Source organism: Rattus norvegicus, chromosome 16, assembly GCF_021556685.1.
Source record: "Rattus norvegicus strain SHRSP/BbbUtx chromosome 16, alternate assembly SHRSP_T2T, whole genome shotgun sequence".
Classification (NCBI taxonomy): Eukaryota; Metazoa; Chordata; class Mammalia; order Rodentia; family Muridae; genus Rattus; species Rattus norvegicus.
Genome location: NC_141549.1, coordinates 65,205,737 through 65,231,306, shown reverse-complemented (window position 1 = coordinate 65,231,306; position 25,570 = coordinate 65,205,737). Strand labels below are relative to the sequence as shown.

Here is a 25,570-nt window from a genome sequence, read left to right as displayed (position 1 = left end):
GTCTTTTTCTCATGAGCACTCAGAACTCTCCTCACGTGGTTTCAGTCTTGAGCCGTGTATTATAAGTATTATTGGTTTTTAAAAACCCATTACGATTTTTCCTGAAATTTCCCCATTATTTTTTCAATGATCTGCCATTTGCTTTGCTTTGAACATATGTTTGAATATGCACAATATGGTAGAAATCACACATGGACACGTAACAGAAGTACAACAGTGGTTACAACCAGACAGACTTGAGCTCAGATTCCGTCGGCAACATGAGTGCTGTGAAGACTTGGAGACATGTCCTAACCTCTCTGGTTCTTGGTCTTCTCATATGCAAAATGGAGTCATACCCAATTAAAAATATACCAAACGGTAACCTTGGGATGTAGGAAGTCTAGGCTGGAGGATCACATGTTTGAGGGTGGTCTGGGACATATACAGTGAGACTATCTGAGGAAAAAAACCTTTCAAAAAGAGAATAGAGAATGTATATTTTAAAATGGGCAGGGGCTGGGTTGGGGATTTAGCTCAGTGGTAGAGCACTTGCCTAGCAAGCACAAGGCCCTGGGTTCGGTCCCCAGCTCCGAAAAAAAAAAAAAGAAAAAAAATGGGCAGGGACTGGAGTGATGTTTTAGTAATTAAGAGCCCTGGCTGCAATTCCGGGGGACCCAGGTTCGATCCCCAGCACCCACCTGCTGGCTCACAACCATCTATAACTCTAGTCGTAGGCGATACAACTCCCACTTTGACCTCCAAGAGTACGGCACACATGTGGTGCATAGTCATATATGCAGGCAAAACCCTCACACACACAAACAAATAATTTTTAAAAATCTAAAAGGTAAATGGGCACATCCTAACACCCGTCATGAAGAAGATTCCATTATTTCTGCTTTGACTCTCATTAATTTCTTCCTCTACACCACAAATTTTACAGAAGAGTATGCATTTCCTCGTCCTTTTGATTAGTTAAATTTCATAAGCTCAACCCTCAATATGCTTGCTTTCACTTCAAGCTTTGACGTGTGTTCAATATTTTCCAAAGTATATTTTATTTTGTTATTGGTCTTCTCCTTAGTCCAATAGTTAAATAAAAAATTTTTTGAATGGGAGATGACCGGGGTGACTTTGGTTATAATTTAAACAAGTTGATTTCAGTTTTATTGTAATGTGACTAGCATATGTAACCTATTGCAATTTGGGAAATTACTGAGTCCATTTTGTTTCTGGGGACATAATTAATACTGGGTACACAGTCTATGGATCTCTCGGAATGAGAGGATGTATTTTCTGAAGGAGTAGCATTAGGGGTCTAAGTAGATGAACACTGAGGTTCAATGAAGCTTGCAGCTGACCAGCACACCTGGGATGGTGAGCCTCGCACTGGACATGAGGAGAAGCTCCACCAGCAAGAGCTTGAAAGCTCTGTAAACTGAGACTAAGGCACGCTCAGGTCTGCCCTTCTGTGTGCGTGCGAGTGTGCGACCTAGGACACCGAGGAGTTCATTTAGATTACTGGATGAACTTCAGCAACTAAGTACAAATTCTACAAAAGAGAAGAGTTTCTGGTATGTAGGTCGCACTTAGCATTGAACCTGGAGTTGGGAACTGAGTTGTGCCTCCAGGTGCAGACTTTTGGGATATATCCTAGAAGTTAATGGCTTTCCTAGGCGCTTCTGCTATTATTGTTCCGTGGTCTCAGTAGTGCGGGCAATAATGCTGTTACTACAGCTGAGGGAATGTTGCTTTCCTTTTCTTCATTGATTACACATCTGTACCACATTGATTACATGCGCGCGCGCGCGCGCACGCACACACACACACACACACACACTCACACAGGGATTCAAGGGCAAGCAGGAATATTGGATACAAGAATCAATGATGCTGTGTGAGAATAGACTGCATGCAAGGCAACTTCTTGCCTATGCTACGGAGAGGTCTGAACTTGTCACAGCATAGGAGGCAACAGTGTGTGTGTGTGTGTGTGTGTGTGTGTGTGTGTGTGTGTGTGTGTGTGTATGGGTGGGTGGGTGTTGGTAACAGTATGAGGTATAAACCTGAAATCTCCCATACAGGCTCATGCTTTGAATTCTTGTTCCTTGGCTGGTTAGTGCTCTTAGGAGAACTGTTGAACTTTTAGGAGGCAGGGCCTAGCTGGCAGATGTACCTAACGAGGGTCAGGTCTTTCAGGATTATTAGCTTGGCCACTAGTTCCGGTCATTCTAGTTCTTGGTCCACTACCATGTAAATGTTCAGTGTCTCATGCTCCTACGGCCGAACGTGGAGCTATTCCTCCACGTCTTCCCTGCTATGAACAATGGAAAGCCCCTAGAAGCAGGAGCCAATCAGATGCATTCTTCCTTCTGCAGGAGCCAATCAGATGTTTCTTCCTTACGCAGCCTTTTTTTTTTTTTTTTGGGCTACGTGGTCACATTGGTATATAAGTAAATAATACAAAAGGCATGATGCTGTGTAGATGAGCAGAACTGGTAGTCCCTGACGTCCTGTGTTGGAGCAGTCCTGTGCCAAGAGATGCTGTCTGTACTATTCCACTTAACTGAGGAAGGAATTGGTGTTCACAGAGCTGAGAGGCAATTTCTCTTTAGCCGAGTAGGAAAACAGAAAGAAAAGAGCCTCAGCTTGTTTGATTCCGGAGCCATAGTCTTTATTTACATCCCGTACATTCCCTCCCGAAGATATAGCAGCGGCTGGTAAAGGGCCGGTCCAGCAGCACCGTCCTGGAATTCTGTTGCTCAAATACATTGTTAAACGTTGGGGGCCCCTGCTTCATCTCTCCTGTGACGCGGGTTGTTAAAATTGCCTGGTCCCTTTTCATTGTGGTGGGATTTGCTCAGGCTCTTGTGTTGCTGGGTTCTATGAGATCTGGGGACTTGCTATTACAGCTTTGATTTTCTTTTCCTTGTATTTCTACGGAAGAGTTACTTTATACAGATTGTATAATGCACTTTTGAAGTTCGCACACCTATGTGTACAAACATTGGCACGCATGCTTATGTGCGGATACACCAACGCGCACACATGCATAAGCACTCAGAGAGTTCCCCACCCGCTCTAATGGCCTTTGATTGTCTTCCACAGCTGGGCATACTCTTGCCTCGATGTGAGATGATCAAATGTCCCCCTGGAGTCTGTAACGGAAGAATAGATATTGTTGCTTTCTCCTTCCAGAGCACAGGAGAAAAGACTAATATCCCTCCATATAAAGTCTGCTTGCTGCCTTTCCAAACAGGAACACTAACTTTCTCTAAGTGCTGAATCATCGATGCCTAGACTCATTTTAATGTTTTCAATGGCGCTCCAGTGTTGTCCAGGTCAAGGCAGTCATTATCCATTCACATAAAGGGACCACTGAATGGAGGATCTCCACCTCCTCTTGCCCCAGAATATTTGTATGAAAGCAGAGTTGCTGTCTTCAGACCTTATGCCAAGGAATCTTTGAAGATACCCTCTGAAGCTCAGAAGGAACCTATCTAGGTAAGGCTCTAGATGGAGTCAAAATGTCCAAAATGCTGCACCAGCTTCTCAGATACCTAGGTGGTGACCCACCAAGTCTGCCGCTGCTGAGTTATAACCCTTGTTTCTGAATACACTGTCAAGTTGCTTCTGCATGGGGATATAAAATATGCAATAATGGCAGGGTGTGGACTTGGGAAATGTCATCCTTGTCTTGAAGGACTGCAGCTCATGAGGTATGGGGATCTGTGTCCGTCATGTAAGCCCTTGGCAGGTAGAGGGAAAAGGACTGTGAATTCAAAACCACCCTGGGATAAGTAGTAAGTATGAGGCCAGCTGGGGCTAAGTAACAAGGTCTTTGTGTGTGCCTGCAAGTTGGGTGGTAGTGGTGGGAGAGGGGTAGGACAAAAACAAGGATCAGGTTGCAGCCTCCCTGGGATCAATCCCCAGCATTGAAACAAACAGTTACAATGACTACAAAGAAGCTATATTAGTCAGCTCTGTGTTGCTGAGTTGAAAAACCTGATACAATCTGTTCATGTGGAGGTTCAAGTCCGAGGCTGGGCAGCTATGTGTAGCACATTATTAACAGAGCAGGTGTTAGAGTGAGTGCTCACATCCCGGAACAGGAAGCAGAGTTCAGGGTACTGCAATCCCCTCAGGGAGCATGCCCCCAAGAACTAAGGACCTCTTTGAGAAGTTTTATGCATATGAGTATTTTTGCCTGCATGTATGTCTGTGCATTGCTTATGTGCCTGGTGTCCTCAGTAGCCAGAGGAAGGCATTAGATTATCAGATTCCCCAGAACTAGAGTTATAGATGGCTGTGAGCCATCATGTGGGTGCTGGGAATCAAAGCCAGATCTTCTGAAAGAGCGGCCAGCATTCTTTTTTTTTTTTTTTTAATTTACATTCCATTCGTTGCCTCCTCCTACCCCACTCAGTTCCTCATCCCCCTTTCCTGGGGTCTCAGGTCTCTTGAGAATTAGGTCATCCTCTTCCACTGAGACCAGACTAGGCAGTCCTCTGCTATATGTGTGTTGTGGGGGTGGGGTGAGGGGTGTTATATGTGTCTGTGTTGGGGAGGGTGAGGTTGGATGGGCCCCTGTATGTGTATGCTCCCTGGTTGGTGGCTCAATCTCTGGGAGCTCCCTGGGGTCTGGGCTAGCAGAGACTGGTGGTCTTCCTATGGGGCATCCCTCCCCTTCTGCTTCTTCAATCCTTCCCGTAATTCAACCACAGGGGTCCCCAACTTCAGTCCAATGGTTGGGTCTAAGTATCTGTATCTACCTCAGTCAGCTGCTGGTAGGGCCTCTCAGAGGACAGTCATGCTAGGCTCCTGTCTGTAAGTACAACATGACGTCAGTAATAGTGTCAGACCTTGGTGCACCCCGATGAGATAGATCCCAAGTTGGGCCGGTGACTGGACCACCTTTCCTTGAGTCTCTTCTCAGTTTTGTCCCTGCAGTTCTTTTAGACATGAACAATTCTGGGTCAGAAACTTTGACTGTGAGTTGGTAACCCCATCCCTACACTCGATGCCCTGACTGTCTCCTGGAGGTGGACTCTTGCAGTTCCCCCTCCCCACTGTTGGCCATTCTGGCAGTCAGTGTTCTTACCTGCTGAGTCGTATCTATACCTTCTTCTACGCAGGTCTATTTCTTTTCTTTCTTTTTTTTTAAAAAATTGTTGCATTTACTAATTGTGTGTGTTTGTGTGGAGGTGTGTGTGTGTGTTTGTGTATGTGTATATGTGTGCACACATGCCCCCACACATTCACAAGGGCCACAGTGTACTTCTCTGTGGAAATTGCTTCTTTCCTTCTACCTCAAGTTCTGCTTCTTAAAGGTTCATAATACCTCCCAATACTGCTACCCCCACTCACTAAGACATTAAAAAATGGGCAAACCACAGTGGTGCCTAACTGCCTCTCTGCAGGAGTTGGCATTTAGCCTCCAGGGCCTTCCTTATTAATGATGCTATGTATTCCAATCCTTCTAGCTGCGAGAAACATCGGGCATTTAGACATAGCTCTTACTGATCTATAAGCTAACATCTGACTACTACGGTCATATGAACTTTCCTGCAACTCACCTTTGCCATTCTAATACAATGTGCCAGTTACAGAGATAATAAAAACCAACACATAGGCTGAGGCTGCAATACAAGACTTCCTGAAAAGGGGGATGGGGTGGAAAACTCTGTGTTTTCTGTGGACAGGCTTGGTTTTAAAACGTAGCTCTCGGTTGTCTTAAATTCCCTCACGTTTGTGTTTAGAAGAATTAGGGAAACACCACAAAGAAGTGTGCAAGCCCTGGGATGATTCTTATCTGCAGGCTCCCCACTCTCCTCATCAAGGAAAGCAGCTGCACGATCAACACCAAAGACAACTTGAGCAGAGAATTCTCACAGTGCGGTCTAGAGTCTATCTGCATCTGCATCTGTTAGAGAAGACGCCACCAATTCCCTGGGTATGATTCCCTTCCTGGTCAACCTGATTGGATTTAGAGTTGCACAGTGCTGGGCATGTCTGGGAGGGCATTTTTAGGTAGGCATTAGTTGAAGAGAGAGAATACCCATGCTGGATATGGCACCATTCCATGGGCTGAATAAAAAGGGAAGGAAGAGACAGCCAGCTGAGTCCCAGAATCCATTTCTCCCGGCTTCCTGACTGTGGATGTAGTGTGACCAGCTGCCTCAGACTCCTACCGCCATGCCTTCCCAGTTATGATGGACTGTACCCTTAAACTAAGGTGTGACCAGGCATTTTGCCATAGCAACAAGAGAAGTAATTAATACATCAGGCAAGGGAATGTTTGGCAGGGATTTTAGGGAAGGAGAAGTTGCTTTGTTCAGCTGAGATCAACTGCCTTCGGCCTTAGGAGGCATTGTACAGAGGATGCTACTCCTCACCTCATGAAGACATGTTCTTCCACCTATAGATATTGACTTAGATACCGTGGTAAATATGGTGAATCTTACATACCAATTGCTTGCTTTTTTTCCCTGCAACTCATTATCATCCAGCAACAAACATATTATTCCTTAGAACAAGTAAGTTATATACTGGTAGGAAGGGTTTGCATCACAAGAGTCTCCTCTGAGAAAGTTAGAAAGCTGGGGAAAATATAGAAAGAAAATAGAGAAATAAATAAAGAAATGGACTAATAACAAAGTAGGAGAAAACAAAGGAGGAGGAGAAGAGAAAAAAGGAAAGAGGCACAGTATGGTGGCACATGTCTTTCATCCCAGCACTTGGGAGTCAGAGGCAGGCACATATCTCTAAGTTTGAAGCCATCCTGGCCTAGTTTCAGGTCAACAAGGATTACGTAGTAAGACCATGTTTAAATAACAACAACAAGGAGTTTGTCCCTTGGTCTGCCCTCACTTTGTATATAGCTCAATAGCTTAGTAGAACAGGGAGATTGTCAAGATTTTTATAAGTTTTGCAAGTGTTGGCAAAACTTTCTTCCTGACCAACTCCTCAAACGTCCAGTGTAAACCAATGTCTCGTGTACGAATGGCCAATGATGGCTTACTTGTCACTGCTTTGTCTCTACCATGGGGCTGACATGTCTTCCCCTCCCCCCTGCTGTTCATCTCAGCAAAAGAGAGAGGAGCAGATCTCATTGCAACATCAGACTTTTCACAAGCTTTTAGCGAAAACCGTTCTTCCCGTGTTTAGCCCTCTTGGGATTTTGCTACATAAAATCTCATTTTGCCTCTTGAAAGCCTGAGGCAGGGGGATCATTAGTTTGCAGCTGGCCTGTGCAACATATGGAGAATTGGTCTCAAAGAACAAATAAGACCTCATTTATAAAATCAGCAAATTTATAGAATTATCGGAATGGCTTGCTTTGGCATTGTCTTACGCGGTTTGTTCATCCTGCTCAGAACACCCTTGCCCTTCTACCTGATAAGTTCATGCTTTGGGGCTTCTTAAACTAACAAGCCTCCTTTTGCTTTTAGAGGAGTTCTTTAAAATTTTTAGGTTTATTTATTTATTTGTTTAATGGTGTGTGTGTGTGTGTGTGTGTGTGTGTGTGTGTGTGTGTGTGTGTGTGTGAGTGCATACATAACATGGCGTTTGCATGTATGGGTCAGAAGACAACTTTCAGGGCCTCTTTTTCCAACATGGGGGGCTTGATGATTGACCCAAGTCTGGTCTCAGGTGGTCCAGCTTGCCCACAAATCCCTTTACCTGTTGAGCCATGGTATGAACTCCTTAGCAAGCTTTTAGAGAAACTGATTTCTTCCCCCTATTCAGCTCTGGTTTCTAAATGTTTGGTTTCTGCTAACAGAAGTGTTGTTTATGTGTTGACATAGTACAAAACCAACCAAACCAAGCCTCAAAACATATGACTGCACCACAGCTGGCTATGAATAAATTCTGCTCCTATGATTGTCCAAATGTCTAGGGGCTGACTCCCTTTTCTGTCTGTTACCGTGCTAGCTCTGACTCCAGCTGTGACCATGTAGCACAAGGGTTTGAACCTTGAGTCTGAATTGAGGTGCTGCATACAATATCCCCATGCAGGTACATATTTACATGAATGACTGCAATAACCTCTGAATGACTGAGCCTTCTCCTGACCAGAGGGAGACACAGGAGACAGTGAGAAGTCTAAGAATAGGTTTTTAAGTTCTAGAGTTGACCCTCACCTCCCCCCCCCCCCATTTTTTAAGAGAGGGGCTAAAGCCCAAAATGAAAGAGCTTTCTCTTTAAGGAATTTTATAATGTTCTGAACATAGGCAGGACCATACAGGCTTGGGAGGATGATGTCACTATAGTACACATCTCGTCTATAATGTAAATACGCGTTTCTAGGGCTGCAAATACAATGTGCTATTCGTTTGTCTTGTTACAACAGGATGCATAATAGAAGCAACTCAAGGGAGCAGGAAAGGTTTATTTTGGCTTGCAGTTCTGGGGGATAAAGTTCATCCTGGCTGGAAGGCTGTGACAGCAGGAACAGGAAGCAGATGGTCATTGTCACAGTTGAGAAGCAGAAAGTGGTGAATGCTTGTAGTTCATCATCTCTCCCTCTCTCTTCCTCTTCAGTCCAGGATCTCAGGCGTGGATCAGGTACTGCCTACATTTAGGGTGTGTATTCTTGCCTCTGTTACTTTACCCTATGACTGTCTGTTTCCATAATCATTCTAAACCTCATAAGGCTGGCAGTCAAGATTAATCGTCACATGTCTTGAGAGAAACTCAGACTTTTTGGTACCAAAGAATAACAGTGCAAATTTCCTAAGGACAGGAAGAATCCATGGACTCCAGAAATAACCATGATGGCAGAGGCCAGACTCTTTTGAAAGCCCTCATAAGGAAGTTAACAATTTTTAAAGACCACAGGAGAAGCCCCATATGATTCCCTCGGAGGGCTCTTTGGACATCTAGGAGGAGCTTGGATACAGGGGCCACCCAGCCAGTACTATTGAGTTTAATGACTATGTAACCTAGTTTGAACTGTCTAGAGATGTAGAATAGCTCATTATAGATGAATAATAACTTTAAATTTCTGATTAGAGGCTGATCTAACTTGAATGTCTCTTTTCAAAGTTTATATGTTGGGGACTTAATTCTCAATGCAATGGTATGAAGAAGTAGGACATTAAAGAATAGAAGCCAAGTTGAATAGATTCTCTCCTCTCTCTCTCTCTCTCTCTCTCTCTCTCTCTCTCTCTCTCTCTCTCTCTCTCTCTCTCTCTCTCTCTCTTATGATATGGCAAATGCAGCCCTCCAGACTTCCAGATTCTAGAGCTGCAGGCTAAATGTTTCTGTTCGTGATAGCATTGGAATCTCGTGCTCCTTACAATTCTGTTTTGCTTAGGTACGATTACTAATGTCAAAACATTGGCTGGATAGCTTTGGATCCATACAAGTTCCCCGTTTCCCAAGTCTGTTCCCACAGAATCTGAGTGGACACTGAACATGGTGTTGACCTTGAAAAATAAAGGCCAGGAGAGGGATGTTTGATAGGAAATAGAAGGCAGGCTGCCTGGCTGCCAGATGCTTCAAAGCTGAATTTACTTTGGTGATTTAACTATAGCCCAGTGTCTGGCCCGGAGTCTTTCAGGTTCAGAAACAGGGAAAATTGGTTTTGTCAGCATACCGAGGTAAGATCAGTTTATCGGGCCCTCTGTCGTGCTAACCAAGTTCACAAGAGAGGGATGTGTAAATCAAAATGCCATTTTTATTAATTTATATCGACAAGCAAAGTCAGCCCCCGAGATCAGACACACCTTCTGCCTGGAGCACACTCTCTCCCTGTGGTGAGATTTAGGTGGGAAGTCAAATTATCATCAGAAGACAGCCGGGTGAGCTGGAATGAGAGCAAGCAGAGGCAGCTGGCTGGCTGCCTGACTGCAATGTTAAATGAAGGCGACGTTTCGTCCCCCACCAAAGTGCAACACCTGGAGGGATCAGTGCTCTCCGATTGCACAGCTCGGTCGCTGTTGATGAACAGAGCCCGGCGCTCATGATTCCCTCGTCCCTGTGGACACTGCTCTATCCTGTGTTGACCACATTTATTGTGCTGGACGTGTTATTTCTTTAGCTGGGTCGATTCCATTGATTAGCTACAGCCCAGTTCTCCCATTGTATGGTCTTGCTTCCAACGTTGCTACCAAGTAAGGCTGGGACAATCTTCTCTGAGTGACCCCAACCTGTCTTCGAAGTCATCAGTGGCTGTCACATTCCGCTGAGGTTGGAGACCTCTGTTGATCACACAAACCAAATAGCCCACCATCTCCACCTGAAGCTTTGCTTGTCACCCTTCAAGCCAGGTCCAGCTGGGCAGAGGAGGATGATGAATTAGCAATGAGGGTGGTCGATAATGTTTATTTCAGGACAAGGGCTGCCTCACCAACTAATCTAAACCAGGAGTACATTGCTGTTGCCTCTGAGTTGCCAAGAGCCCTGCTGAAGTTCTTCTCTGCACCAGCATTCAGATGTATTTTAAGAGCCCAGGATGTGAGCTGACACCTCTGTGAACAGGAAGAAGTCTGAAGGGAGCAGCTCAGGTTTGATCTGTAAAGAGAGAAACATTAACTGCTTTGGATGATGCTTCTTTATCCTAATATGTCTTGTTTTCCCCAACTCATCTCTGCCCTAGACACCTCCCTTACAAATAGCGTAACCCTCCTCCCCCATAGTCCCTCACTGAGAACTTGTCATATACTAGACCCTTGGATTAATTACTGCTCTCGTTGTGACTAAATACTTGACAGGAAGCAGGTTATGGGAGGAGAGGTATATTTTGGCTTGCAGTCTGAGGGATACGGTGAGTCAGCAGAGCCGCGGCAGTAGGTGATCACGGGGTGACAAGGGCATGTGGCAGCTGCAGGCTCCCATCTCAGCTGACCAGAAGCAGATGGAAAGAAATGCTGGCTTCCTATTGGCTTTCTCCTTTCCCCCATTTTATTCGATGAGGCAAGACTCCAGGCCATGAGGTGATGATGCCCACCTGCAGGGCGAATACTTCCCTGTTAGCTATTCTTCTCTCAGAATGTTCTCTCAGACAAACTCAAAAGTGTGCCCCATTAATGCCCTAGGCTTTTATTAATCCAATCAAGTTGGCAAGCTAAATCAACTGTCACAACTCTGTTCCGAGCATCCCAGTAGTTCCTCTAACCATTATAACAATTCTTTGAAATTTGTCACTATTATTACCTTTATATCACAGATGAAGAAATGAGACATAGAGAGGTTAAATAAGTTCCCTCAAAGGCACTAGCTCTTGTTAAGTAGATATCTTTCCTTTTTACTGATGATACCATTTGGGCTAAAGCTGCTTCCTCCGTGTAGTGAATGACAGCCTAACTTAGTAGGCTAACTAAGGTTACTACACGTTCTCAATCTCAGCAGTTGGGTTTTAGCCAATCAGAGACGACTGACTGATCAGACCATGTTCATATAAGGCAAGTACCTAATTACACTGTGCTCATATATGGCAAAAGACTGACCCCAGCCAATCAGATTACTTCTGTATGGTTCTTCTTCCTTTCCTCTGGCCATAAGCATAACTTACGCATATGACTGGGTTCTGGTTCTAAATGTTCCAACTCTATAAACTTTTTCCTGCACTTTGTTAAATTTAATTTATCTCCAATTTTCCCTGAATTCCATTAAGTGGCAACACCATATACCAAGTTCGTCTATCTTCTGATCTGTAATGTTAAGCAGAACTAGAAGAGTTTTTAAAAGTGCACTCAAATCACTTCTTATAAGTCTTCTCTGGAGAAATCTGCTTTAAAGTGGAGTCTATTAATAATAATAGTGTACATTTCTACTAGCCATCTATCCTTGGTTAAGTCATTCGCATCTCTGAAACTCGGTTTGTTTAATCTGAGGGGCCCCCCTCCAGTTGGCTACATTCCTGTTCTTTTCAACTTTGTGTGTTTTATTCCATGGCTTCTGCCTTATATTTTTATGGGTTTTTAAACAATCTGTCATTTTATTTGAGCCAATAAGTAATTTTTGCCTACCTTCATTTTTCTAGATATGTTCACTGTTACAGGTGGGTGCCTGCCATGATTACTGTTTTACACATGCCCTGGGGATCTGAACTCAGGTCTTCACGATTGCTGGCATGCTGGCATTTTACTAATTGAGCCATTGTCCCAGCCTTACTGTTGTTTCTTTTGTTCCATCAATACAACACCTACAGAGAAAACATGATACCAGAGTTGGGATCCTCAGAACCTATGCAAAATGTCAGCTGTGCTTGTGTGTGGCTGCAACTGTAGCATAGGAAGCAGTCAGGCAGATCCACCAAGCTCTGTGGCCGGCCAGGTTAGTCAACTGGTGAGCTCTGGTTTCAATGATAGGCTCTGTCTCCAAGGGTAAGGTGGAGAGCTATCAAGGAAGTCAGTGGTTTGACCTTCGGCCTCCATATTGATGTGAACACACATATTTACTCACTAGAATGCACATGCACACACACAATACCACACACACACTTGTACCTGCGCAAAGAAAAAAATGACTTCTATAACATAAAGTTGACAGTCACATGATCGAGGTATACTGAAGGGCATTTTAAGGAGATATTTATTTTATGGCTTTTGTTACCCTTTTGAAAGACGTTTCCCTCACATTGTGGCTTTTAAATTAGTTTTAATATGACTAATTGCAGGAACCAGATACTGCGAATACAGGCTGCTTAGTAAACGACCTCTAAAGGGTGAGTGGTAGAGCAGTGTCCTCATGGCCCGTGGATCAGATGGTATGAACGGGCTGATTGAGTCTAGCGCGGGCGCCTTCAGATCAGGCTCAGAGGGGATGGTAAGGGTAGGGGCGAGAGGAGGCTGCTGTTCCAGAAACTATTTGTTCTTGAGCCTGAGGTAAAGGATAGCAAAGTCCCATGGGTAACTCTTCCTGGAGATGGTATAAGTGCAGGAGGCCAAGGGGCAAAGGCAAATGCTTCTGAAGAGCTGTTGTGGGCAGAATCGTCCTCTACAAAGATAGATTGAAGTCGGAGTCTCTGCCCCGCGTTTGACCAGTGAATGTGACCTCATTTGGAAATACAATCTTTTAGGATGGAATCCCATTAGGGTGACGTCATAATGGATTAATGTGGGCCCTTGTCCAATGTCTCACAAAAGGAAAGAGACTTGGGCACCGATGGCCAGGAAGAATATCATGTCAGTGAAGGCAGAGACTGGAGATTTGTTGACATAACCCAAAACTGCCAAGCTTTGCTGGTAAACATCGTAAAGAGGGAAGAAATCTGGACCAGATCCCCTGAGTTTGGGCCTCCAGAACAAGAGAGAGAGAGGGAGAGAGAGAGAGAGAGAGAGAGAGAGAGAGAGAGAGAGAGAGAGTCAATCTGTGTGTGTGTGTGTGTGTGTGTTGCTTTAAGCAACTAATTCTGTATTCTTTTCTTACAGTATCCTTGAGAAATGACTATAAGATATAAACCTATCACTCTTGCCCACATTCCATTGGCCAGTGCAGGTTGGAGAGCTGACTTGAAAGTTGGGGCTCAGAAAGAATGTGCTGAATCACTGCATGGTCAGGTGATGGAGAGAGAGAGAGGCAGGGGAATTGGGGATCATAATTAGGCTACCCCATAGGAGGATTCAGATTGGCGTTCTGTAGCTTCTTCAGACAGGATGCTAGAGTCTATGCATTAATTGTACGGCTGCCATTTTAAGAGGGAGTTTTAATTCTTGTTCTAAGACCCGACGCTCCATGATCTTAGGTAAATGACGTGACCTTGAAACACCAGTGCTTTCATTTGTTCAGTGAGAATGATAATCGTGCCTCTCTCACGGGGCTCATTAATATTCCGAAGGTAGGTGTCTGTGAAGTGTTTATTTCAGCTACCGACATAACATTGTCCAAATGTCCCAATAAATAGTAGCTAGTGCCATATTATCACTGTAATAAAAGCAGAGTGAGGACTTGGAGACTCAGGTAGGAGTGCTCTATTAGGACTTTAGGATAAAATTGGAAGAACGGAAGACAAGCTTTGCAAGGTAAACATTCAGATTTTCATTTGTGGAGCAGCATGTAAGATACACTAATGATCCTTTGGGTAGGCGTGGGTGGTATCTCAGGAAGAAGAGGAGAGTCTATTTGCTTGGAGGACTTAAAGCTGCATATAAAGCGATGATAAAGCTCCGAGCTATAGAGGACTGGGATGAGGAGAATTCACACGGGAAAACCATAGGTGGTGAGGAGGGGACAAGAAGACACAAGACCAAGCATTGGCATCTGTGCAGCAACACACTGGGTCTTGGAACGTAGAGGACATGACGGAAAGGTATAATCTCAAGACTTGATTGCCTATAGGATGGGGCACAAATGAGTCTGAGGATGAAATGGTTGGTGCTGCCTCCTTTGAAAGTTGTATTTTTAATTATCACTTTAATCGCACAGATTAGTGGAGCATGCTAAATCTCCTGTTTTGACTATTTACACTGCTCAGTTATATTCAGTGTGCTCTAGCAAGAGGATCCAGCTTGTGAGAAAGGGTGGTGTGGAATCTAGAAATGTTTAGCCTGCTGTACTGGCCTACAACTTAAATTCCAGCACTTGAGAGGCAGAGGCAGGAGGATCTCTGTGAAGTCCAGGCCAGTCAGGGCTTTGTGGTAAAACCCTATCTCAAGAAAATCAATCAAAATCAATCAATCAATCAATCAATCAATCAATCAATCAAGCAGACAGACAAACAAACAAACAAACAAACAAACAAGGGAATGTTCACTTTCTAAAGCATCTACAACCCAAGGATGCAGAGTACCTGTGGGGCAAGGTGGAAGAGACACTCAAATCAAGGTTTTGTTTGTTTGTTTGTTTGTTTTGGTTTTGGTCTTTTGAAACATGGTTTCTCTATGTAGCTCTGACTGACCTGGAACTTACTCTGAGGATCAGGCTGGCCTCAAACTCAGAGATCCTCCTGCCTCTGCTCCCCTAGTGTTGGGATTAAAGGTCTGTGCCGCCAGTGCCTGGCTAAGTCAATTTTTCTTATCCAAAGTTTCTGTATGCTACAAGATTACACAAAGTTCCATAGTTCCGGGATAATCTCTGCTTTTAGCAGATGACAGATACAGTAGAATAATGGTGGGGATGAGTGCAAGCAAGGAGACACAGACTCTCTTCATTGGTCTGGAAACAACAGCTATCATGAGCTTCTGAGCTTCCTTAATGGCTAAGGCAAACAAGAGTATAGCTAAGATAACTTGTTTTAAAAGAAAATGAAGAATTTGGGGAAGTAAATAATATAAGGTAAAAAATTTTGCAACTTTAGACTTTAATGGTGAATGTGTGCATGAGTGTGTGCAAGAGAGTGTGTTCATGAGTGTGTGTGTATGAGTGTGTATGGCATGTGTGCCAGTGTGTATGCATGGGTGTGTGTGTGCACATGAGGGTGTGTGCATGCACGAGTGGGTGTGGGTGTGAGTGCATGGGTGTGTATGTGTGTGAACATGAGTGTGTATGTGTGCATGTGTGTGTATATGTGTGTGTGAGAGAGACTCTTATAATTCTAAACTATCAGTAAAGTTAGTGTTTCCATTTTAAGCAGAAAGAGAGTGCCTTGAACACAGACCCTCTGTCTGGCATGCGTTTATCTAACATCATGGCATGGGAGGCTGCTTAGCAGTAGAGGGATTTCATAGCATGTACGAGGCACTGACTTCATTCCACCACCCCACCAAGGAAAACCATTACAAGCATCATTGCATTAAACCCTCGAAGACCCCTCCTGGAGCTGGTATCTGGCATCTTCTGTCTTTCTTTTATAGGTCAGAAACCAGGCAAAGAGGGCAAGGTCAGTTGCTGGGGGCCACACAATAATCTGTAGGTCACGTGCTGTTCTCCAGGTGTTTTGTTTCTATGGCCCACATGAGCAGGGAAACCTCTGGACAGGATCTGACTTTTCTGTCCCAGCTTCCCCCTATCCCCCCAACCAGCTAAATGGGTGGTGACCAGAGTCAGCATCAAGTGCTGAGGGGCAAGGAAACACAGGCTTGAATGGCTGGCTCCTGGTGTACGACTAAGGACTGAGCCAAGGGAACAAAATAATTTATTCTTTACCCCACACTTTCGCTCAAGGCATGGCAGTTGTCCTCTTGATAGGTGCTCCAGCTCCATTCCTGAGCCCATTCAGACAAATTTGCACCTTTGACTCTTGGAACAGGATGCTCTACTGCTTGGAAGGTCACGTCATGTCTCTGCCATCTCCAAGACTAGCTCAGATGGCATCTACTCTCCCCTCCCAGCTCTAAGATTACTGGGCGGAGATTGGTCTTCCTACCCTTTGCCCCTAACCCGAGTCCAGGGCAAGGAGGAGTTGGTTCACGTTGACTGGCTGATCATCTATATCTTTGTTGCTAGCTGGTGATCAAAAAGGAATAAACACCATGCTGGGCCATTTGTCTTGCCGTTTGGAGAAATGCTATTGCTTACTCTAATTGAAAAGCAAAAGTTAAAGATGTGTGCGACCTATTTTCTTTCGAAGGGAAATTTGTCTTGCTGTTTTATGTGCGTGGGTAAAGTGTGCTCATAAAGCAATCTGTTTGGAGAACGGCAAAATGTTTCGGGGAATTTTCTGTGAAGTATCTTACTTGTCTCAGCATCGACTTGCTCTGTGAAGACGACTGGGAAGGCGAGGGATACAGATGAAGAGGACGGTTCCAAATCTGTGGGTGGAAGCAGAGTAGCCACACAGAGATGTATCATCAGGGAAGGTGCATGCACATCTTAAGAATGCCCTGAACTAGTTACTTTGAAAATATCTGCGGTTAGATCAGGGAAGAAGTTCTTTCTGGGAACGTTTATGGGAAAAGCAGTTTTTAGTTAATAATTTAAGGGAAGGTGATGCTTTCCTGTAACAATGGTTTATGACTTGTGTTTAGCTAAAGTACTCGCAAAAGTGCCTTTCTCTCTCTCTCTCTCTCTCTCTCTCTCTCTCTCTCTCTCTCTCTCTCTCTCTCTCTCTGTGTGTGTGTGTGTTTGCTGTGAACAGAGGAGGATGCAAGGTATCCCCTGTCCCTGCCTATTCCTTTGAGAGTCTTTGTTTAGGCTAAGCTGGCTGGCAAGAAAGCTTCCGGTTCTGCCTATCTCTGCCCTCCAGGTGCTGTGGATTTGAACTCAGGTCCTCACGATAATGCATCGAGTATGCCATCTTCCCAGCTGTAAAAGTGCTCGTCGTCATCGATACATCCTGCCTGATAAGGTTTCTGACTGATTTGTGATGGTTCTCAATCTGTTTGAATACACGGACCACAATGAATCGTTCTGACTACCTTTCAAGCAAATCTTATTTCCCTATATATTAGAAAGAAACAACATCTGTTCTCTGGGGGATGCGCTGATTAAACGCTTGTCGGAGGCCCCAGACCTGGGAGGGAAGAGTTGAGACAGAGACTATTACAAGATAATCTCCTTGCTTGTTAATTTACACCTTTGCCTAATCAACTAAGAAGAAGAAAAGCTACCAACATCTGGAAGCTTTGGCTTTGCATATTTATGTACTTCATGGCTTGAATGAGTGAGCAGTAATTGTCAAGGCAATTCAGGCACATGGCGCCAAACAGGGCTCTCCCCAAAGCTTACACGGCTTCAGGCTCTTGTCTCTTTCTTCCGTGGAACACTTTTCTTTAAACTTTGGATGGAAAGAAAAAGTGGGCTAAAGTCAAATTTTAGAATTGAAGTTGTTTTCAAGATGACTATAAGAATTAGCTATTGAATACTTATTTTGAGTCACTGGGAAACAGTTTATATGGACTATCTTATTGGCTCACAGAAAAATCTGGCAACCTCAACGTTATTCATACCAGTCTTGCAGATAAAGAAACTGTGGCTTACAGAGGTAAATGTTGCCAGATGTGTTAGTGTTCACCTTTAATCCCAGCACTAAGCTGCTGAAAGCAGGTGCATCTCTATGAGTTTGAGGCCAGCCTGTTCTACACAGCAAGTTCGAGGCCAGCCAGGGTTCCATAGTGAGGAGGAAGAGGAGGAGGAGGAAGATGGTGCTGGAAGAATAAGAGAAGTTGGGGACTGCAGAGATGGCCCAGTTAATAATGTATCTGAATGTGCATTAAGAGTCCTGGCATGGCAGCAAACCCCTGTAACCCCAGTGCCACCAGTGTGGAGTAAGGGACCTGAAGCTCAGTTCCTGCCATCCTAGCTGCATCAATGAGCCTCAATGGGAGATCCTGTCTCAAACAATAAATGTGGAGAGAGATTTCAGAAAGACCCTGACATATACCACACACACACACACACACACACACACACACAAACACACACATACAAACACACACATACAAACACACACATACAAACACACACACATGCACATACACAAACACACACATGCACACACACAAACACATACACAAACACACACACAAACACACACATGAACAGACACACATGCACACACACATGCACACAATGCACACACACATGCACACACACATGCACACAATGCACACACATGCACACAATGCACACACACAAACACACATACACAAACACACACAAACGCACAGACACACGAACACAGACACACATTCACACACACAAACACACAGACACACGAACACAGACACACATGCACACACACAAACACACAGACACACAAACACAGACACATGCACACACATGCACACACACACAAACACACAGACACAAACACACACACAAACATACACACACGAACACAGACACACATGCAGACACACACAAACACACAAACACACACACAAACATACACACGCACGAACACAGACACACATGCACACACATGCACACACACACATACACACACATGCACGAATGCACGCACTCATGCACATATGCACACACTTCCCTCATTTCACTACCAAGTAAGCAGAAGAAATGGTCCAAGGCTTTCGAGATGTTGAGCAATGTAGCTGAAATCGGACCCCAAGTTACACTGACATTCGGGTCCCCCTGACCATTACTAGATAACTAATTTGCATTTACATTTCCCCTACAAAAATCCCACCAGGTGACCAGGCTGTATTTGAATACTCTAATGAACTTGGGAGTCCTAGATGATCAGAAGTGCTATGTGTTTTTTTTTTCTTCTGAAATTATCCTCAGCGTGCATCTTAATAACCATTTAGTATTCCTGGCCACTAGTGTTTGTTGAATGAACCAAGTCCCCTGTAAGAGCTTATGGGCATATTAAACTATTATTAGCTCAGAGCATGAGACCGTCCATGTAACTATACATTTCTTCTGCCCCATTTAAAGACAGAGCTCTTAAAGCACAAGAAATAAACTAAAAGTCTAGAATGAGCCCAGCCCATGCTGTAAAGTGATCAGTGGCTTATTTCAGGTCGCCTTCCTCCCAGGTCTATGCTTGGTGCCAACAACAATGTCTTTCTCATTTTCCATCTGTCTCTCCATCTCTTCCCCCTTTCCTATTGGTCCTTCCATCTTTTTCCCACATCAGCCAGAAAATCAGAGGATAAAGCATTTCCCAAGCCTCAGTAACAATGGCTGAATCCCAGAACCCAGTTAGCGCTTGAGACTACTTCGCAAATTCAGAGTCAATAACTAAACTATCTATTTTCATCCCAGACATCATTTTGTTTTCTACACATAAGAACATTCACTGAAGCATAGTTTCTGCAGGCTGCGTTATTGGGTAGCATGGGTGGAGGGAACACAGCAAAAAGCACTCCCTTTGACAGCATTCACTAGCTCGAGGCTCCCAATGATTCTTTATTAATTTTAAATACTGAGAAATCTGTGTTTGCTTCATTGTCCCCACAACGAATAGCACTAGGGTGGTGCTCAGGATTTTAGATCTTATATCAAGCCTCCCTCAGAGCCTCCAAAATGAGGAGCTAGGCACAGATGGAGCGAACAATATGGAGACGTTCGCCTTCCCTGAAAGCAGCTCACAGTCCTCTTCTGTGCACGAGGCTCTGCACATGGAGGCATAATGAGATTTCCCCCAGCACAGAGCGCAAGGCTTCCCCTTCGTGAAAATGCAAACCACGCAAACCATGTGCTGGAGCAGGTGCAGGCTGACTGATGGGATTCCAGCTCCTTGTACCTTCCCGCAGAGCTCAGGCTCAGCCCTCCTGCCCTTGGCTTCTCTCTGCTCTTCAGCCCAGTTTCAGGGATGAATTTGGAAAACAAAAGGCTGGCACCTCACACCATATGGAAATACTCATTTGTGGGATCCTCTGGGAGAAACTTCAAAGCTGTCCCCACAATGATGCACTTCCTTCAACAAGGCCACACCCACTCCAACAAGGCCACACCCACTCCAACAAGGCCACACCCACTCCAACAAGGCCACACCCACTCCAACAAGGCCACACCCACTCCAACAAGGCCACACCTACTCCAACAAGGCCACACCTACCCTCACTAGGCCACTCCTACTCCAACAAGGCCACACCTACTCCAACAAGGCCACACTTCCCAATGCTGCCACTTCCCATGGACCAAGCACACTCATCACAGATGGGAACCCAAAGCAAGGGCATGGGGTGGGCTGCTGCACTGAGTCATATTTTGACACAAGAGGCTAAACAAGGAAGTTAACATCAGTGACTGGGCCTTATCTGGTACACCTTGTTACAGGGTCCTTCGGTCAGTTTTTACAGCCAGGTCCCCTCCTGGACTCTGGCCCAGAATCTAGGGTGATAAGGGAACAAAGGAGCAGGCAGGCTGCACGAAGTCAATTAAGTCACGACAGGCGGCGCGTTTATGACGTGTGAGCCTTGGTTTAGATAACGGATAACAGCGTCTTCCCTCTTTACATCCTGTACTGGTTAACAGACAAACACGAACATCTGAAGAAGCAGGATGGGAGTTTGGGGCCTGGGGACCTGAACTCAGTTTTGATGCTGCCTGCAAGGCGGAACTTGATCCTGAGATGGCTGAACTCAGGAAGCCATCACCTAACCGGAGAGACGCTGGTAGGAAAGGAAGTGGTTAGAGCGTCCTACTGAATCCTGCCCAGCTTTGCATGGAAGTATTTCTTTCAGGCAGCATCAGACATCTACTGTTACCTAGCAACACTAACATCTGCTACAGAGCTGGAAAAGGTAGCCTGATGCTTCAGATTTCAAAAAAGTTTCAGGGGGGCTGGGGATTTAGCTCAGTGGTAGAGCGCTTACCTAGGAAGCGCAAGGCCCTGGGTTCGGTCCCCAGCTCCGAAAAAAAGAACCAAAAAAACCCAAAAAACAAAAAACAAAAAAACTCAGCACCGTCCTACCTCAGCAGGAATCACAGAGAAGACGATGTCTTCCTACCCACCTGCCTGCAGGGACACCCACACGTACTTGGTCCACGTACTATATCCAGTTGGCATTGTCTTAGGGTTTCCTCTTGAAGTAGGAAGACTTTCCAAGGACAAGAAAGCACTGGCATGTTCCTGGTTCCTAACTTTATGTTGCATCAAAAGTAGTCAAGTGCATGAATGAAAGAGCTTATGGGTATATAAAGCATTATTTGTTCAGGGAATGGGAGCATCCATGTAAATGTACATTTCTTCTGCCCTTGTTACCCTGGAGATGCAGCAGAAGGGAACCAGAGCGGGCAAAGCTAGGTGTCTGAGGTATCCGGAGCAGTGTAGAAGGTGAGGAAAACAGGAAGGTGCATATCGTGTCACCTTAAGACAGCTTGGGCATTAACGCCTTCTTATATCAGTCTTCTCTTAGACGTCATTATGCGAGTCTCATTTGGCTGGGGAAGGCATAGGGACCCGGCCTGTAACATTTCCACATGATTCTCACCAGTGAGAAGGAGAAGGAAGAGTACTAAATTGCTAAGGTGGTTTCGGAAAAGGCGACTGTAGGCTTACAGTGCCTCACGCGTCTCCCATCTTGTTTCACTCTGTGAAGAAGCACTACCTGACCAGGAAAAAAATAAGAGCAGGCTGTAGGCCGGCCATGCTAGAGCCTCCTGCCCCGGGGGTGGTGGTGGATGGGATGGAATGGGGTGGGCTTTTGACTCTACAGTAGTCCTAAGTCCCCCACAGTTCTGAGAGAGAGAGAGAGAGAGAGAGAGAGAGAGAGAGAGAGAGAGAGAGAGAGAGAGAGAGAGAGAGAGGTTATAGCAGGCTCCTCCTCTAGGTGTGCTCAGAAACACACAGCCCAGAGCCACGCCCCTGCCTGCGGACCTGAAATCTCACCACCCCAGGCTTAGAAAGTACTTCCTGTTTGACTCCCACATGCATGTTTTCTTTACAGTAGTGTCCCTACAGTTTTCCAGAGCTTGTGTCCCCACCAGCGTCTCTCCGGGTCAGAGGTGGCTTCCTGAGTTCAGTCATCTCAGGAACAAGTTCCGCCTTGCAGGAAACATCAAAACTGAGTTCAGGTCCCCAGGCCCCAAAGCCTAACTCCCGTCCTGCTTCTTCAGATGTTCGTGTTTGTCTGTTAACCAGTACAGGATGTAAAGAGGGAAGACGCTGTTATCTGTTATCTAAACCAAGGCTCACACGTCATAAACGCGTGACTTAATTGACTTCGTGCAGCCTGCCTGCTCCTTTGTTCCCTTATCACCCTAGATTCCCGGCCAGAGTCCAGGAGGGGACCTGGCTGTAAGAGCTGACCCAAGGACCCTGTAACAAGGTGTCCAGATAAGGCCCAGTCACTGATGTTAACTTCCTTGTTTAACCTCTGTGTCAAAATATGACTGTCAGTGCAGCAGCCCACCCCATGCCCTTGCTTTGGGTTCCCATCTGTGATGAGTGTGCTTGGTCCATGGGAAGTGGCAGCATTGGGAAGTGTGGCCTCGTTGGAGTAGGTGTGGCCTTGTTGGAGTAGGAGTGGCCTAGTGAGGGTAGGTGTGGCCTTGTTAGAGTAGGTATGGCCTTGGAGTGGGTGTGGCCTTGTGGGAGTAGGTGTGGCTTTGTTGGAGTGGGTGTGGCCTTGTTAGAGTAGGTGTGTCCTTGGAGTGGGTGTGTCCTTGTGGGAGTAGGTCTGGCTTTGTTGGAGTGGGTGTGGCCTTGTTAGAGTAGGTGTGGCCTTGTTGGAGGAAGCACATCAATGGGCTTTGAAGTTTCTCCCCAGTGGGGAAGAGACCCTCCTCCTGGCTGCCTGCAGAATAGACAGTCCTCTTCTGACTTTGGATCAAAATGCAGAACTGTTAGATCCTCCTGCACCATGTCTGCCTGGATGCTGCCATGTTCTCACCTTGATGATAATGGACTGAACCTCTGAACCTATAAGCCAGCCCCAATTAAACGTTTGCCTTTATAAGAGTTGCCTTGGTTCTGGTGTCTCTTAGAGCAATAAAACCGTAATTAAGACAACGTCCTATAAAAATGTACAGTCTCCCTTCACGGGTGAGGTTCAGATCCCCAACTGGCCACCTCCCTCAGCACTCAGAAGATAAAGCTTTCATTTTTAAGCCTCCATGTTTGAAGTGAGTGAATTTTCTCAGCTACCTCAAACCCAGCATCTCCAAGCCATTCAGATAAAAAAATTAATCTATTTTTCTTTTTTTTTTTTTTTTTTTTTTTGGTTCTTTTTTTCGGAGCTGGGGACCGAACCCAGGGCCTTGCGCTTCCTAGGTAAGCGCTCTACCACTGAGCTAGATCCCCAGCCCCTCTATTTTTCTTAAATGATAAATATGTAAAACAACCACACACCATTAAAACGTTCACTTTTGGGGTGGTATCAGGTCTTTTAACTACCCTTTTCCATCTTAAGAATTTTTTTTCTGGAAGTGAAGCCTTTTAATTACTTTAGGTAATTTTCCTCCATTTTCTCTATACAAGAGAATTTTCTTGTTTTTTTTTTCTTTATTTGGAGTTAGGGTCTTACCCAGGCTGCCCTCAAACTCACAGCAATCCTTCTGCTTCAACCTCTGTGGGCTCATGTGAGCCGCCACACTTGGCCTTCTGCTGTTTGGTGGTGTTTGAATGTCAGGTGGTGCCTATTGACTTGCTAGGGTGGTAATTATTAGCTCTCATCCGCCATTTGCTTGCCCTCCCCCTGCAATGACTCTTTCTAACGTTATCGTCAGTGCATCAAATGTGGCTCACTGCTGAGTCAACTGCCGTGATTCATCTTTTGCTTCAAACTAATCTTTACCAAAAGTTAGCAACTTAAAATGATAATTAATATTTATATCTCATGATTCGTGTGTCTTTCTATGTGAATTGCTCTCACTAGGTGTTTCCGGCTTAAGGTTTCTCATGAGGCATGGGTCAGAATATCAACCTGTAGAAGTTAATTATATTTTACTTTACCGTAGTGAAATAGTAGAGGCTGAATAGTTTATAAATAAGAGAGGTTCATTTCTGGAGGTCCGAGAGCATGGTGCTAGCTTGTGCTTGTCTCTAGGGTAGGCTTCATGAAAGATGACATCATAGGATGGGAGCATTGGCTATGGGGAGATAGGCAGGCAATGTAGGGCATCTTCTCATTTCATATTCTGCATTTTGAGTTTCCCTATTTGGCTCAAGCCAGCCTTGAACTTGATTTATAATCAGAGTTCAGTGTGTGTTCATGAGAGTGCATATGCAAGTGTGCATACGTGTGTGTGTGTGTGTGTGTGTGTGCAAGCAAGTGCATGGATGCATTTACAGAGACCATGGGTCACTGGCAGGCATCCTGTTCAATCATTCCCATACTATTATCATTATTGTTGTTGTTACTTTTAAAGATTTATATATTTTATATATATGAGTACACTACAACTGTCTTCAGACACACCAGAAGAGGGCATCAGATCCCATTATAGATGGTTGTGAGTCACCATGTGGTTGCTGGGAACTGAACTCAGGACCCCTGGAAGAGCAGTCAGTGCTCTTAACCACTGAACCATTTCTCCAGCTCAATTACGATTATTTTCAAAGAATTATTTGTTTCTTTCATATATGTGAGTACAGTGTAGCTGTCTTCAGACACATGAGATGAGAGCATTGGATTCCATTGCAGAGGGTTTTGAGCCACCGTGTGGTTGCTGGGAATTGAACTCAGGACCTCTGGAAGAGCAGTCAGTGCTCTGAACTGCTGAGCCATCTCTCCAGCCCTAATACTATTATTTGGAGACAGGGTATCTAATTTGGCTAGACTGGCTGTCCAGGAAGCTCCCACCCCGGCTTCTACCTTCCCAGGGCTGGGATTATTAGGGGTATCTCCTATTGCATTCAGCTTTCCCATGGGTACCAGGGTTGGAACTCAGGTCCTCACACATATACAGCAAGCATGTTACCAGCTAAGCCACATTCCAGTCCAGGCTCACTCATTAATCAAGACATGTTCTTGGGAGAACAAACTCACGAGAGGTACCTTAATGCCTTCTCATGGTCTTCTATGATGTTGGTACATCCAACTCCCCACACAGCTGCCCTGGAGACCAAGTATCTGACACCATGTGGGAAAAACCACGCTGAGCAGTTGTTATCTTTCCCACACATATTCACTCACCATCTTATGAAGGGTTCCAGAAAGCTCTTGTCACGGAGTATCAGCTCAAAGTTTACAATCACTGTCTAAACCAGGTACAAGCAAAGACAGCTCTTGGCAGCCAAGATTCTTGAAGAAAATCTTCTAATACAGTCCCTCTCAAGACAAAGACCTGCAAAGTAAAGAGAAAACTTGTCTGTGGCCCACATACCCAGCATGCATTGGTGGAGCAAGCA

General features: G+C 45.0%; 1 protein-coding gene and 1 long non-coding RNA gene across 2 annotated transcripts; both read right to left on the bottom strand.

Moving 5' to 3' along the window:
- The window catches only part of Erich1 (glutamate-rich 1), a gene marked incomplete at its 5' end in the record, with an annotated part of 52,793,804 nt that overhangs the window by 18,433,057 nt on the left and 34,335,177 nt on the right, over positions 1-25,570 (bottom strand).
- Positions 9,647-25,506, bottom strand: LOC103693975 (uncharacterized). Of its 2 annotated transcripts, XR_015640399.1 has the most exons (4): positions 22,204-22,434; positions 21,232-21,827; positions 16,545-16,619; positions 9,647-10,500 (listed from the first exon to the last, which is right to left on the bottom strand). It is a non-coding gene; the product is annotated as an uncharacterized LOC103693975 (long non-coding RNA). The 2 variants fall into 2 exon arrangements; XR_015640400.1 differs by lacking the exons at positions 21,232-21,827; positions 22,204-22,434 and adding an exon at positions 25,356-25,506.